We start from the raw sequence: 15,393 nt of genomic DNA on the forward strand, positions 1-15,393 counted from the left end.
GACCTTTTTGGTAATCCGCAGGGCTGCTGTTATAGCGCATTGTGTACCCGTCTAACAGTTGTTTGGACCTATCCCCTGTTCTTCTCGTCGGTGAAAATTTCAGATCGTTCTTCGCTAAATGGGCCAGGAGGAAGAAAAAACAGCACTTGCACTGCAGAGAAACCTACAGCAGGAAGAGTTACAGGTTTTGCAGAACTGAATGAAATAGCTGAACAGATAACAAGAAGTACCTCATTCTTCTTTTTGTGCTGCTTCAGTAAGTAGGTGTACGACATAAAAAGGCTCATGTTTTGACTGGCTTTTGTTTACACCGTGTTCAGTCAGAGATTGGGACAAGGCAACTAAATTTTAATTTCTACCAAATTACTTTTGATCCCTTTCTCTTTGAACCCTTCAGCCCTGCAGCATTTTGGGGATTTTTACAGATTTTTGGGAGTAAATTGAGGGGGCAAGATGAGAGGGTCTTCAGAGAGTTAAGAAACTAACAAACATGAAACTGAATTAGATTCATTTCTAAACAACAAGACCTCAAGTTACATGTCTTTACATGATTTTAGTGTGGGAGAAAATACTAACCTGTATTTTATACAACTTTGTCAGAATGAAGCACAATGTCATAAACTTTTAAATTGACCATACGAGTTAGTATAGCTCATAGCTTTAGTTAAAACAGAACTCTAATGCCTGGTTTTACAGACATAGGAGCTTAAAGCCAAGTCCTAGACTAAAATACATTAACGGTCTAAACTGAAAGCTTAACTTGCAATATGCCAGTATCTTCAGTAATGTTTTCTACATCATTGTCTAATTTAAGGCATAAATCTGATTTAATCTAAACCAGTGTGAAACCAGTTGAGAGAGTGCTTTTATAGAGTTAAATGAGTGAAAAAGCCTTTAAAAATTAACCCTATTTACTTCTATTATAGCAGTTCAACTAATGTCAGAAAGATTTAGAGTCTTTTACAAGTGTTATATGTGTGTCGTGAGAGTAAATTGCATTTTTTTTCCCACTTGAGAACTACTTGCATGTACAAAACAAGGTGAGTAGTGTACAATCCTGATATATGTGTGTTTGTTTAATTTTTTCTTTTTTTACATATGATGTGCAGTTTATTTGTCATTTGTAGGAGTTAAGTTAAAAATATGTTTTGTAGTTTGAAGGCACCAAAAATTGTTGTAATCTCGCCAATGCTGTTGATTTGCAATGAACTGTTTGCACTTCTGTTGCCATATTTCATGTTGTACGTCACTGCCTAGAAGTTCATTTTGCTCAGTTTCATAGCTCAGCCAGTGATAAGCTTTCCCCGGGCAGTCTCTTGTTCTATGAAACTGGATGAGCGAGTCACTTATTATTTTTTTTCTCTTCACTGTTGGTACGGAACTCTACAGTATTATAGTGTTGAATGTTAATGATGCTAATAGTTAAGCGATATTATTAAACTCACCTGGAGGTGTTTACTGTAGCACATGTTATGTTTTCAGTTTGTTTTCAATTAAACATGTTTTAGTCCTGTACTGAAGGTTTCACTTCTCTCTGTGTGCGTCTATGGCACGTGTCTGCAGAAGTCCCATGTTGAAGTCTGTGCAATCAGAAACCTAAGTAATGCTAGCAAAGCTTTAAAAGTAATGCTAAGCAAAGCGTGTGCCTTTCTGCATTCACCTTTTTGCAGCTCTTCTTGTTGCCACATTAAAACTACGCACATAGCTCTGTTTAGGTTTCCATACTTGGCACAGTTGTGCTTTGTGAAGTGAGCATCGACACTGTTTGTCATCAGATTTTGCATGAGAAGCTTAGTTTTGTGTGGTGAATATCACGTTTTCATATCTGCACATCCTTTCACTGTTTGTGCTCTAGGTGAAACTGTCTTTTAAGCATTTTTGGGGAGTTATGGGTGGGTTGTTTTGTACAGTAAGTAAAAGTCATAGTCAATGGTCAAATCTCATTACAAAAACGTCCATGTATAATCCACAACACATTTTTCGTTTTTAAAGATGCAATGCTAAAAAGAGGCGATCTCAGAAACTATTTCCATAGCATGTTTTTCTTTTATACATAAACATTGAACAGTCTGTAAAAAAATAAAATTAAAGTTTCCTCTTTCATTTATCTATAAATGGAAGTGTTAGCAATCACTAAGCCGCTGTTCCTTTACTAAAGCACCTCCCATTATGGTGCATACTGCATAAAAGTACATTGGAAACATTCTCTGCTTCAGCGCCAAGGTTGTGCCTCTCACAATCTCACAGCCTTGAACTGATGAGACACTGGGCAACTTTTTGAGCAATGTTGTTTAGGCACTTTTCAATTCAGAATGGGTAAACAATTTCTATTTGGATAATTTAGATCAGTTTTGGGCCCTCGTCTCACCTGGTTGACCTTTAAGACAACATTTCCTAAAGTTGCCCAGTGTATCATCAGTTTTTGACTGCGTTTTGCCTACATTGTTTTATTAAATTTTACCAATATTTTGTCTTATGACTTTTTTTTTTTAATTAATCATTAATCAGAGAAACTATCATTAGTACCATGTGGATATTAACAAATGGATACAAACAGTAACTTCAGGTGCAATCAGGCATTTAATTTTTTGTTTCATTTAACCTATTTATTCCAACAGTACCAGTGTTTTTCTGGTGCATATGAGAAGCCAATTTTTTGTTTCTGTGTTTGCACACTTCTGTTGCAATGCTGTTAAGCATAGCTCTGTTCGATGTTTTGTCATTTTAAGTTATCTTGAGGCCCTCTTAGAAGTTTTTCTAGGGGCTGTATAATGTACGATATTATTTTTAGATTTAGTCTTCTATTTTAGAAATTGTTTTGAGGTTTAAAATCACAAAACAAAAACTAATAAATAAATAAATGGATGTAGTATTGGTGATGGTAGTTTTGTCCATTCACTATGCATGTCGTTTGATGTAAATACGGCCGCGCCAGCATGAGGCGACCTTCTCAACGTAGATAAAACAGCTGTTTGTAAAAAACACATGTATGGAAGTCCTCATGTGAATTTAACAGGGTTTTAATTCCATTTTGTCAAAAAGTGCCGTTCTTTACGAAACATGTCTGCCAAATGAACCTTGAGTGATAACAGCACACATTTCACGAGTCTGAAGAAAATATGTAAGAAACTGCAGCCAGTTTCACTGCAACAACTTTTTAGCAGAGTATGGCACAATCTTTTGACCATGGAAATGTTATTAGAAGTCAGACCTAAAAATATAACTAACGACCACCCTCTTGACTTGTGAGAGAAGCGCGCGCGCCGTGTCAGAGGAAGCGCGCGCGCGCTGCTTCAGCAAGTGTCACACCAAAGGCAGCGACTTGAAGTTGAGAACGCCAACAGCGCTGCAAGATGGAGGTATAAATTTATTTTTCTGTGCTTGCGCTGAAGCTGTTGTTTTATTTGCAAAAGTTTTATTTTCTATACTGCTCTTCACGCGTTGTCTGCTACAGAGTAAACAAAAACATTGCATTTCAGTCATAAGATGCCACAAGATGATTCAGAGATACATAAAGCATCAGCAATTACAGATGTCATAAGAAATTACTGCATTATGCTATATAGTGTACATTTCAGTATTTTTTTAAAAAAGATACAGAATAAAAAATATTTTTTTTTTTAAATGTGTATCGATTTGTCCTATGCTTTAATATCAAAAAGCTGCACGAACTCCACACTTTTGTATAAAGCTTTGATTATGTTACTGAACTTTACCTTATTTGGATTCACATCATAGCATTTTTGTTTACAAATGAATTTAGTAAAAGATTTGAGATAAACTTTTAGAGCTCCATTGTATCCATAAGTTTATATTCCACAAGTTAAATTTTTTTTTGTATTTGTATTTTTTTAATTTAACACGTTTTTTGTTTTTGTTTTTTATTTTTTACAGACAGAATAATTATGTTTTTAATTATGTGCTGTCAAGGTTAGAGATAACTGTTTACATTCCACATATCACTCTCAGCGTGTATTTGGTAATAGTGGGTGTTTGAGTGGGTGAAAAATTAATAAAGCATGGCTGTGGCTACGTCATCCATATCAGCCAAGCCACCTGCAAACCTCCTTTGATTTACACATAATCTTGTTTGCAGAGGCTGCTTTCATGTCTAACCCAGTTTATTGTTGTGTTTGTGCCAGTAACTCTCTGAATTCTGTTTGACCAGTGAATCCTGTTGACTTGGCACTGCCTCCTCCATGCTCTCAAGTTAGAAGTATGACTGGAATGGCAGCAAGCTAACCTTCAACTGAAGCCACGGGGAAGTGGTGTAACCTCATCGTATGACAGATTAAAATAGCGGGTTTGGATGGTGGACCCACGTGCTTGTGTTTGCAGATTGGAAGTTTTGTCGACTGATTTCCAGCGTACAGTTTGCCCAATTAATTTAGTGGCTGAATGCTCAAACCACTTTTCCATCTTAGGACATTTTTGGCGATTATAGAAAAACAATTGGCCTACAAATGAACAGCCTTTTTAAGGCTTTGTGGCTTTACTAAATATTTTTGAGTGCAGTTTTAGTGACTTGTGGGCAGAAATATTTACATTTTATCATAGGTTTCTAGATGTTTTATACACATGACCTACATGGGCCCTACATATTATTATATCCCACTGAAGCTGCCATACATAAGTCGAGAGACTATTTACCAAACTGGTTATTTTAATAAAATCTCTAAATATCTCTGATATCAGTGATTGTTTGAATTATATACCAAAATAAAAGATATTCTTAGTGATTATTATTATTTAATGCAGCTCTTTTTTTTCATGCAAATTATGAAATGAAAGGAGTTAAAGTCATCAACATTAATATTGTGCCATATTTGGCGCTTTATCATGTTGTTTACAATTACTGACCATGCAGACTAAAGGGAACAGTATGGGGCTGCACAGTATCATAACATACTAAATTAAGCTAAATTTAAGGTGTGCTGCTGCACTGGAAAGTGAATTATAACATACAAAACAACATGTGCATGCTATGCTTCTGTTGTCTTGCTCTGAAAATTGCGTTGTGGTGAGGAGAACTGTTTGCTGACTCAGATGCTTGCAATGCCGTGCTTTAAACCTCCACAAACAAGACAAAATAAATTGATCTCTCAACTCATTTTTGCACACTTTTAAGCCTGAGAACCACATTTTCTGGATATATTAGCCGAGGCTGAGCCGCATTTAAGATGCACCTTAAAAATATACACTTGATGTGGGTGAAAAAGTTAATCAAGGTTTTGCATTCTGGTTTTGGAAGTTTAGGACGACTTTGGTTTTATCCACTTCAATGATAGCTAGTATCATGGCTGTTGGAGTTGTGATGACTGGATTGATTACAGCTTTGTGTTGGGTCGTGTTGACTCTCAGGCGCTGTGCCAGCATGGCGCGGACGTCAGGATATTTAAGTTGATTATCTCCTGAATGCTCAGCTATGTGAGTATGCGGGTCAGTGTCAGTCCACCTCAGCAGCTGTTAGGGCGACAGTCCTCTCTTGTCAGAGCTGCAACATAACCACAGAGTGTGTTCATAGATGAGGAGATTTGGAGAAGGAAAATGTTATTGCAACCGCGACATTGGCACCGATTACAACAAGCTTCCTCCCAAAAAAAAAAAAAAAAAAAAAAAAAAAAAAAACGTGTATATTTTGTTTAGTTCTGTGTACTGGAGAGCGTTCCGTGCATTTAGGAGGCGATCGTTCATTACCTCATAAAGAACTTGCTGAACTTTGTGCTGGGAGACTGTGAGCATATGGGTGTGAACTTGTCCCAGCCACCCTTCAAGGGTCAGGACATGACTTCATTTGGAATAGCCAAGCGGTGTAAATGTACCGCGGCTGAACCACAGATGTCTATGTCTTTTTCTGGTTCATAGTCATTTCCGATCAGTGAGGACCTTGTCAGATAATGTCAAGTGGATGCAGGTTGTGCTGTTACAGGAAGTGGACTTCTATTCTGTAGATGGAGTCACATTACATACTCTGGAACACTGTGTGACTGATTCAAATCCTGAGGTGGAGTCGTCATCATAACTCACTGACTCACACCCAAGTGTATTGCGAAGCCTCGACTTTTCCGATACACCATCGCTCCAAGTATTCTGAGCCAGTACATGAGGTCATAGAGCTGGGGCACTTTTGGATAGAATCACTCTACAAAAGCGTGATTTTCTTGAACTCTGCTGCCTTTTAGTATTAAAAAGCGGTGACTTACGCCATATAAGCATACTTCATACAAATCTCTGAAAATGTTAGGTTTTGCTATGCGTAACATTCAACCCTTGCATTATTGTGGGTGTAACAAACCTCAAATGTTGGTAAGCGTTATGATTGTTGTTGGAGGACTGGCTGTACATACAGACATTTAGCTAACTTTAACTAAAGAGGTCAAAGGAAGTTTGGCTAGTTAGCATGGCCAGCCAGGAGAAGATCTTTTCTATTGACTGCTTTTTAAATGTAGCAATGTATTATCATTAAATTTATCAGGTTTTCACAGAAATATAATTGCTAAACATATTATAGATGTTTGCAATTGACAATTTACCTTTATTTGTTTATTGTTATTTTTTCAGTTTTATTTTTGTAGTGGAATTTGTCATCTTTTTGTAAAGAGAGGTCAGTTTGGTTACCAGCATTCCTCAAAATATTTTAAAGGATTAACTATCCTTTGACCATTCTAAGAGTATAGAATGGACTGGATATCAAGAATATCATATATAGTAGATAATATGATATTATTTATATAATGAGTAATGAGTGTTAGATTTAACATCCCAGCTCAGGGTAGTTGGTAGTTGGGGACTTAGCTCTGTGATTATTCTTGTGGTGCCATTAACCACTCAATGCTGTTAAAGTGTCACAGATATTGAAATAGGAAGAGCCCTGCATGCAGAGCAAATCACAACTTGGGTCCTGCACCAGTCAAGCTTCCACTGAGATATATATGATGGCCAGAGTTAACCTCTCATTTGCTCAGTTATAATTTCTTTATACTCCTGCTGTATCCATCCCTACACCAATGCTAAGAGAATGCAGTTTGTACCTCTATATTATAAAGTGGATTCTGGCATGTTTGCAGAAAGAAGAGAAAAGAATCTCTGTAGGTAAGAAAGAGCCTACATTCCAGTGCCTTTGTGGAATATGTTTTTGGGTTATACAATTCTGTCTTCCTCCTGTGCGTCCTTTCCCATTAGAATGTGTTATGTAAATTGAGAGTCATGTCCTTCAACCCTCAGACATACAACAGATTCTTTGTGGCACACTAATAAGATTCTATTTTTCCTCTCTTTAGCGCTCATAATCGCCAGCATGTACTGGTGGACTTCTAAAATGAGGAGGATCGAGGGTTTTATTACTATTTTTTTGCATATTGAATTTAATGTTCCAGTCATTTAACCGCTTTCACAGGTTAAAGACAGATGCAACACCGTGCATATATAAATGATACTTAGAATAATTAAGAAGTTTATATAGTTATTAATAGTATTTATAAAAAACAAAGCAAAGGCTCCTACTATTGAAAAGAATAGGGTGGAGTAAAGAATTGTTTTTATGTTTTGAAAAAACGTCTCTTATGCTTCATTTATTTGATCAAAAATGCAGTGAGAAGTCATATTGAAGAAATATTATTACAGTTTATTCATTTTTATGTAAATTATTCCTGTGATGCATTGCTAAAGTGACAACACTATATTTTAAAGGCCATTACTGCAGTCCTCAATGTCACACGTGGTCCTTAGAAATCGATGAAGTAATTACATGTTATTTCATATTATTATCAAACATGAATAATAAGTCAAGAAGCAATTTGCTGCTTAATTCAGGAAGGTAACTTTTCAAAAACATTATTTAAATAGTAGTATTTTGAGTCACACTTTATTTTGAGTCCAGTTCTTGCTATTAACAAACATTAACTCCTACCATTGCCTCAATATAGTTCTATTCTGCTTATTAATAGTTAGTAAGGTATTTATTGTGGTCAGGTATATGTTAATAGCAGGCATGCTAATATGCAACTAGTTAATAGTCAGAATCGGTCACTATACACAAAAAGTGTTACCATATTTTTGTGACAATGTAAAAATCCATTTGTTTAAAAGTCAGTTTAAAGTGTTATTTGCAATTTATTTCTTTACACATTTCATTTTTATTTTTTATTTTTAAGAATACTGCCTCCTTGTTGCCTCTGACAAACTGCAGCTGGTAACAACACAGCTAGAAACAGTTCAGGATGAAACACAGACCAAATACCGAGCCTAGCAGATGTTTTTGTTTTTACACGTAGCTGCTCCTCACTCCATGATGGCTGATTCTTGCTTCAGCTCTGCAGTGCGGTTTAACAGCGAAGTATGTCATCATGATCATGCCCTGTTTCTGGAGATGAAGAAAGGCTCATGCACTGAATTGATTATGTTTTGTAGCATTGTTTACTCACCCCGTGTCATCTGACTGATACCAGCTCTTGTAAAAGAGAAAGTAAGCTTGGAATAGATCTCTCTTTTGTTGCTAACAGTGTTATTGAGGTAGTAAAATTGTTGAAGAAACTATTAGTGGCAGTGATGTCATCTTCAGGAGTCACCTCTGCAGATGTGTACGTTTTAACACTCACACACACACACACACACACACACACACACACACACACACACACACACACACACACACACACACACACACACACACACACACACACACACACACACACACACACTGCTCACTCACTCACTCCTGCTGGTATTTTTACATTTCAAAAATCATTCTGTATGTTTTATAAGCTTGTTTCCTCATGAGGAGACAAAATGGGGAATCAAAATTTCCTGGTGTTCCTATCCTTGACATTGGGCATTTGGTCCCCATAACGTGATAAATACCAGGTGCACACACACACACACACACACACACACACAGGCGCTCTCTTTGATTGTGTGTAAAATCTCTTTACCACCCACTGGGTCTCAAGGAAGAGCTGCCCACACAGCCTTAAATGAGTAGTAATAGGCTCAATAGCCTTGTACATAACATGTGAGATACACACTGAGTATGAATTAAACCTTTTAAAGCAAAGACCATAGCATTTGTCATTTATGTTCATGTTTTAAGACATAGTTTATCCAAATATGAAAACATGGCTGGTTATTTTACTCCCCCTCAGGCAATCCAAGATGTATTTTTGGCAGTTTTTGATGTAATATTCTCACAGTGTAGCAGAAATAAATGTTAGCAATGCTAGATTATGCTCATACTTATATCTATATGAAAAACCAAAATCTGATTATAGAGGGAAATGGATGAAGAAATTAGTTGTGTTTCTCTCAGTTGCTGTTGTTAAAAATAGCAAACATGCTCTTATGTTGCATTTTGAGCATGGGAGAGCTCTGCTCTGGGAGCGCTTCAGTCTCTGGGGCAGGTCCTCATCATCTTCCCATGTTGTTTTTGGCGGTTAGCATTTAAATTTTATCAATTTGTCAGTGACACTAAAAATTTCTGTGAATGTTTCTTGGGGTCACACTGGAGAATGTTTTTCTCAGGCTGGAGTCTGAAGTGAGCTGGGTGCTAAAATACATGCTTGGCCTTGCTTGATATCAGCTAAAATGCTGCCAATTGTGTTCCTGTAGACACAATTTCTACTCAGATACATGAATATCAATTTTTGAGGTTGTACTGATATATCAGTGAATTGTAAACATGCCTCGATTTAAAATGGCAACAAGCTATTTCACAGAACAAGCTTTTTTTCTGTAATCATCTTGGGCACCTAAATAAGGCAAATGATGTCATGATGGAATGCTTTTATCTTAAAGAGGACTGGATCTAGTGGAGCTGGAACACATGGGCAGCAGACACAGACGGCACTGAGGAGCAGTGCAGATAGAAAGAGGCTGAGCAAAGTGTTTTTATTTAAATGAAGCCTAAATGCATCAAGGTACCCAGGTGTTTACCAGCTCTTATTTGGCTTTTTATTATGGCTGTCATATGCCTTTTTAAAGGGCTACCAGGTGTACATGGACACCGTAGCAAAATTGAAAAGAATTGTAGTACTTTGTGTTAGCTTGATATATTGGAGTGTAGAAATTAAGATTCGGGTTCAAAAAAAGTATATTAAAGCATTGATTAAATAAAATTTTACACTGACCAACATATCGATCTAACAGTTTTTACCCAATCTAAGTCACGAAAGTGGAAGTATAGCACAAGCATAACTCTGTAGTGTTTCAATTTTGGATGAATCTGTGTGTTTTTGAATCAGTTGAGTTACTGAATCAGTTGTTTTGAATCATTAAATCCAAAATGATTCGATGACTCACTCACAAAGAGAGTAGTAAAGCATTGTTTTGTTCTTGGATTAATGAGCAGTTTTGAGCGATTCAAAAATTTAATAATAAAATTTGCTATTTACTGATTCTAAAGTAACTGTTGTTTGTATATAAGAATAAATAAAACATAATATTAATTTGACAGCCATTGATCATCATGCAATTTCAGGTCATTGAGAAGAGATCAGTATTTTGGGATGATGATACATTTTCTGTTTTAAACAAGCATAACACTTTACTTAAAGCCTTTTTGTATAATGCATTATAAAAGTAGTTTTAGTGTATTAATGCATTAATATTTTACTGCGAATAATTATGCCTTAATTCACCTCACGATTATTATAACCACAGTTAATACATTATACCACTTATAATTATTTTCTCTATCACACTGTAAAATTATTTACAAAGAAGATATAATTTATTACAACAAACAATATGAATAATTATAATGCATTATACAGAAAGGCTTTAAAGTGACCCTATTATGGATTATGAAAGGTTCATATTTTTTGTTTTGGGAGTCAAACAATGGGTTGACATGCATGCAAGGTGAAAAACACTTTAGTTTTATAATATGCATTTATTTTTACTTTAATTGTTCTAATGACTTGTGATTTGTTCAAATTAGAACTTTTACAAAGCTCTCGGTGATTGGTCGATTTCATTTAAAGCAGTGTTTGTGAGCTTTTAACACTTCCAAAAGATGCACTTAGTGGTAAGGAATGAATTAGCTTTTTATTCAGATGAATGCAAAAAGACCACGTGGGTGGGCGATACTCTAATGTTTCATTTTGATGTCAACATGAGAACTTTCAATTTAAAACTTTGCAGGATGCTTTCATTCACTTAGAGCTGTGTTACACACTTCATGAAAGGTCATTTTCAAAAATCTGTAATAGAGGCACTTAAAGTATTTACCACATTTTTTTATCTGCATACTGAGAAACTTCATGAAGGAAAAGTTGTATTCATGAATAACTTTGTTCAAAAATGGTTTGGTTTGCTCAAACACCTTCCTGTTTGTGACTCTTCTTATATACTTCAGTCTTATCATAAGTTGCCTCATCATTGTATAACCAACATCCTGTAAGGTATAGACTGCATGCAGCTTAGTGTTAGTGGGTTCCCACAGCGCTCTAAAACTGAAACTCTTGAAAACAAACAGTTGTGAATGTCCATAGACATTGCCTCAGCCCTAAAATACCAAATTCTGCTATCACTTTTGACAAGGCAGCACTGGTTTCCCTTCACTGATAGTGAGAGAGTGCTAATGGTCATAGATGGGAAGCCTGTGGATGGAAGAGCCTGAGACGGGAATGATAACAGTGGGCTTAAGTCATCCCGTGTCCCCGAGGATGCTTGCGTGGCTCAAAAGCACTTTCTCAAAGATTTCGCTGAAATACGCTGTTTTCATCACTTCGCTCAAATGAGTATTCACGGCTGGTTTCCTGTGGTGAAAAACAAGACATTTTCTCAGCCTCACTGTCAGCATAACAGAACCTAATGGCTTGTAATTAGAAATCTTTTACTAGAAGATTAAAAAAAGTCAAAAAGCTGGACTAATATCCTCTAATATAAGGTGTTGCTTTGCTCTTTTTGCAATAATGCTTGTAGCGTTTTCATACGTTTTAAGAGAATTTGTTATGAATATATAAAGGTGGCAGGTGTTTTTACAGTTAATGCGTTTATTTTAGAGTGCTTTGTCAAGGATTTTAATGCTTAGTAAATATAAAGAAAATCTTATTAAGAAAATATATCAAAAGAAGCGGCATTATCATTCACACTAACATTTTTATATTTCAGGAGCATTCTGTTGTAAAAAGCGTTCTGTGGCTGAACTAGCTGGAAAATTCAGTTGTCCAATATCCCACATGACAGAGGCTGAAGTGGTGAGGTTTCATATTATCCGAATATGATCACATCCTCTCTGCTTTCGCACTTCAACTTCCTAATATGTCCCATCTCCTTTTTTCATGACTTTAACAAAGTCGTCTTATCTTTTTAACCTTTTTTCCTGCTTTTGCTTATAGTTTACCATTTTTGTATTTAATCTTCCGTTTTTCTGCTGTCTTTTCTTTTTAAAAAAGACAAAACAAAAGCAAAAACAAAACAGTTAGCCCCAAGGCTTAGTGTGGAAAAGCAAAAAAGACGTGAAAAATTAAATTTATCAATAGCAAATGAATGTATATGTTGTACTTAATAGTATAATTAGTATATGTACTTAAGTCTAGAATGTATAACTGTATGATATATTTTCTGATACCCTCAGTGCACATTAAGCAAGAGGAAGTGTATAATTCAGGGGAAAATCTCAAAGGGTTTCATGTCAGCCACATACACCGAGAAGACAAGGAAGCAAACTTTCTTGTCTCATTCTTTTACTATGTATTTTTGGTTCTGTGCCACCCAGATTTTTGTCTTTATGAATGTGCCACTCTTGTTATATGTGCCTAATTGTTAATGTTAAGACTTAATATTGCAAATTCTCATGAACTGCTTGCAAAGTGTCATTCTTAGGAAACAGACATCGAGAGGAAGGTGCCCTCAAGCACAGATATTAATAAGAATTAGATGTTATGCAATGCAGAACCACTATGCTGCATGTCTATGCAAGTGACAGATGGCTTATCTTGGTTTTACCTTTCCTCTGCCTTTTGCCCCCTTTCCCCTTCAGTCGTAATGTGTGCATATCTTAATGTTTGATCTACAGAGTGTATTTTTATTTTAAAATTTATATTTTATTTTTATATTTCATATATTTATCAATTTATTTAAAAATATATATTTTTATATATTGTAAGATTTTTGTTTCTATATTATAGTGTAGTATTACTGGAATTATTTTGGTTTTAAATATTATGTGTTGACTTTAGTTTTTATGTTTCTTTTGTTAATATTATTGTTAATGAAATGTTTTATTAATTTTATTTGGTCTTTAATTGTTTTTATTTCTACAGGTTTTGTGTATTTGTATTTAGTTTATTTGTATTACTTTAAATATTAAATGTTCAGGGTGTTCTTTTTCTCTCTTTCTTTTTTTTGATCATTAGGAATTCTGTGGAAGTAATGTGCTAGTAAAGGTATGTACGTGTTTAGGCATGTGGACCTGAGCTCTGCTTTTGTTTCAGAACAAGCCTGTCAGGAGAAGACCCCCTGCCGTTCTCTGCCGCTGCCTTCCGTCGTGCTTGATGCAGGTCAAAGGCCAGGATGAGGTGAGACTATCCCTCAGGTGACGGAGAAAAAACCTACATTGTCAGCAATAAAACTAGCTGTCATTAACAGTGTAGTTAAAACAATATCCTTGGTAGATGAATCACGTGTAAAAATGTTTTACTATTTACTAATTCATATTACCTGATAATAAATTACATGCAATGCACTGTAGCAATAATGCAGATTTTCAGTGCTTTTTTCAAATTAAAACATTAGTATTAGTATGTTTTTTATATATATATATATATATATATATACACCGATTTATTTATAACTGTATAGAAAAGAGCAGAAACTGCATCAACCAGGAAGAACAGAAACTCTGCCCCTCATTGAGAAACTGCAGGTTGGTTGTTCACAGCAATGTTTCCCTCTAGTGGACAGAAGTCAGTGTTGCTTTAGATAATAAAAGTGATTTTCCATCCCATTTCACACAGGCCAGCCTTACACTTTCTCCCACGGGACCTCCGCCCTTCCCAAAGAGCCCAGGGGCGGTGAAGTTACAGTGCCCGGCTCCCAGCAGCCCCTCTAGTCCTCCTGCAGCTGTCACACCCAAACAAGAGGAAAGTCCTGCCAGCGAGAGCCCGCCGAGAACTGTTCTCAAAAGCATCAACAAGGTTTGAGACTTCGAGCATTTCACATGTCAGTGAATTCAAACCAATACAAGCCGCTCAGTGTTTGAACGTGTTTTAAATCTGAGCAGGGTGAAAGCTCGACATTCCATCAGCGCGCGCCGCGTCGCGGCGACACAGGAAGTCAGTGCGGATGAAGAGGTGGATAAAACAGCCCTCCTCGATCAAGCGACTCCAAAGCGGGCACGAAGGGCGTGTTTGAAGACACAAGGCGTCGGCAGACCCAGAATCCTTTATAAAGAACAGATTGAGCAGGGAAATGAAATCCACAGATTCTGAGAAGCCAGAACCGGAGGGAAAGTGGAGACTGTGACTTCAGAAAGGAACAGGAAGAAGAGAAAGAAGAGAAAAGAGAACCAGAGAGAAAACAGAGCCAGAGAAGACAAACAAGAGAAAATAGAACCAGAAGACAAACAAGAGAAAATAAGCCCAGAAGACAAACAAGAGAAAAGTGAAGATGAACCACAGCTGGCTAACCGTACAGAAGAAGCGGGTGAAGAGCCAGAAACACAACCACAAACAGAACCTGACACAACAGATGAAAGAAGAGGAACAGAAAAAGGATGAAGTAAACCAGTAGAGGCCAAGTGAGTGCGAGTCACATCCGTTCACACTAGTTACATGCACCAACTTTTTACTCACCATTTGTATTTTGCAGGATTGCAAAGCCTCTAAATAAAGAAAGGGACAGATCTGCCTCAGACCGGAGAACTCTTCAGTGCTTACCCAAAGCAAAGACATCAGGAAAAGATGAATAATGTGAATAACTTGGTTTTGGACTTCAAACATTTGAGCGGTTTGAATGAGCAAGTGAAACCCGGCAGGTGCAGAGAACAACAGTATTTTCTCTTCTGTACAGTTGTATTAATATTTGGTCTATTCTGAGCCTCTTGTGTGAATTGACAAATTAGTTTGGTTAGTGCTTTTGTATATAGTCTTCACTAAAGGACATTTTTTATTCTGTTTTGTTTATAGTTGTATTCCTATCAAAAAAATAAAAAAAAAAAAATATGAAAAAAATCATTTCCACATTTTATTGGAAAATATTGTAGTTTTCTCTGTGCAATGTTGGATGTAAAATATAATAGTATTTGAAAGGATCATAAAGATGAGATCTTGAGGTCATGATTCTGGCTGGTCGTATTCTGGTGTAATGTAGCTACATATATGTTCAGAGTAAGTACCAGAATCTTCTCATTTCCATTATAAAATCTTGTAATCAGGTCACTGACAGATTTTCAGC

The 15,393-nt window shown here is 36.3% G+C and overlaps 2 pseudogenes; both read left to right on the top strand.

Annotated features, from left to right (window-relative positions):
- The window catches only part of LOC122326098, a 28,245-nt pseudogene extending 26,908 nt beyond the window's left edge, over nucleotides 1-1,337 (top strand).
- Nucleotides 1,338-5,433: 4,096 nt separating this feature from the next.
- LOC122326992 lies at nucleotides 5,434-14,717 on the top strand (annotated as a pseudogene).
- The last annotated feature ends 676 nt before the right edge of the window (nucleotides 14,718-15,393 follow it).

The sequence above is a fragment of the Puntigrus tetrazona genome, chromosome 21 (assembly GCF_018831695.1).
Source record: "Puntigrus tetrazona isolate hp1 chromosome 21, ASM1883169v1, whole genome shotgun sequence".
Lineage (NCBI taxonomy): Eukaryota > Metazoa > Chordata > Actinopteri > Cypriniformes > Cyprinidae > Puntigrus > Puntigrus tetrazona.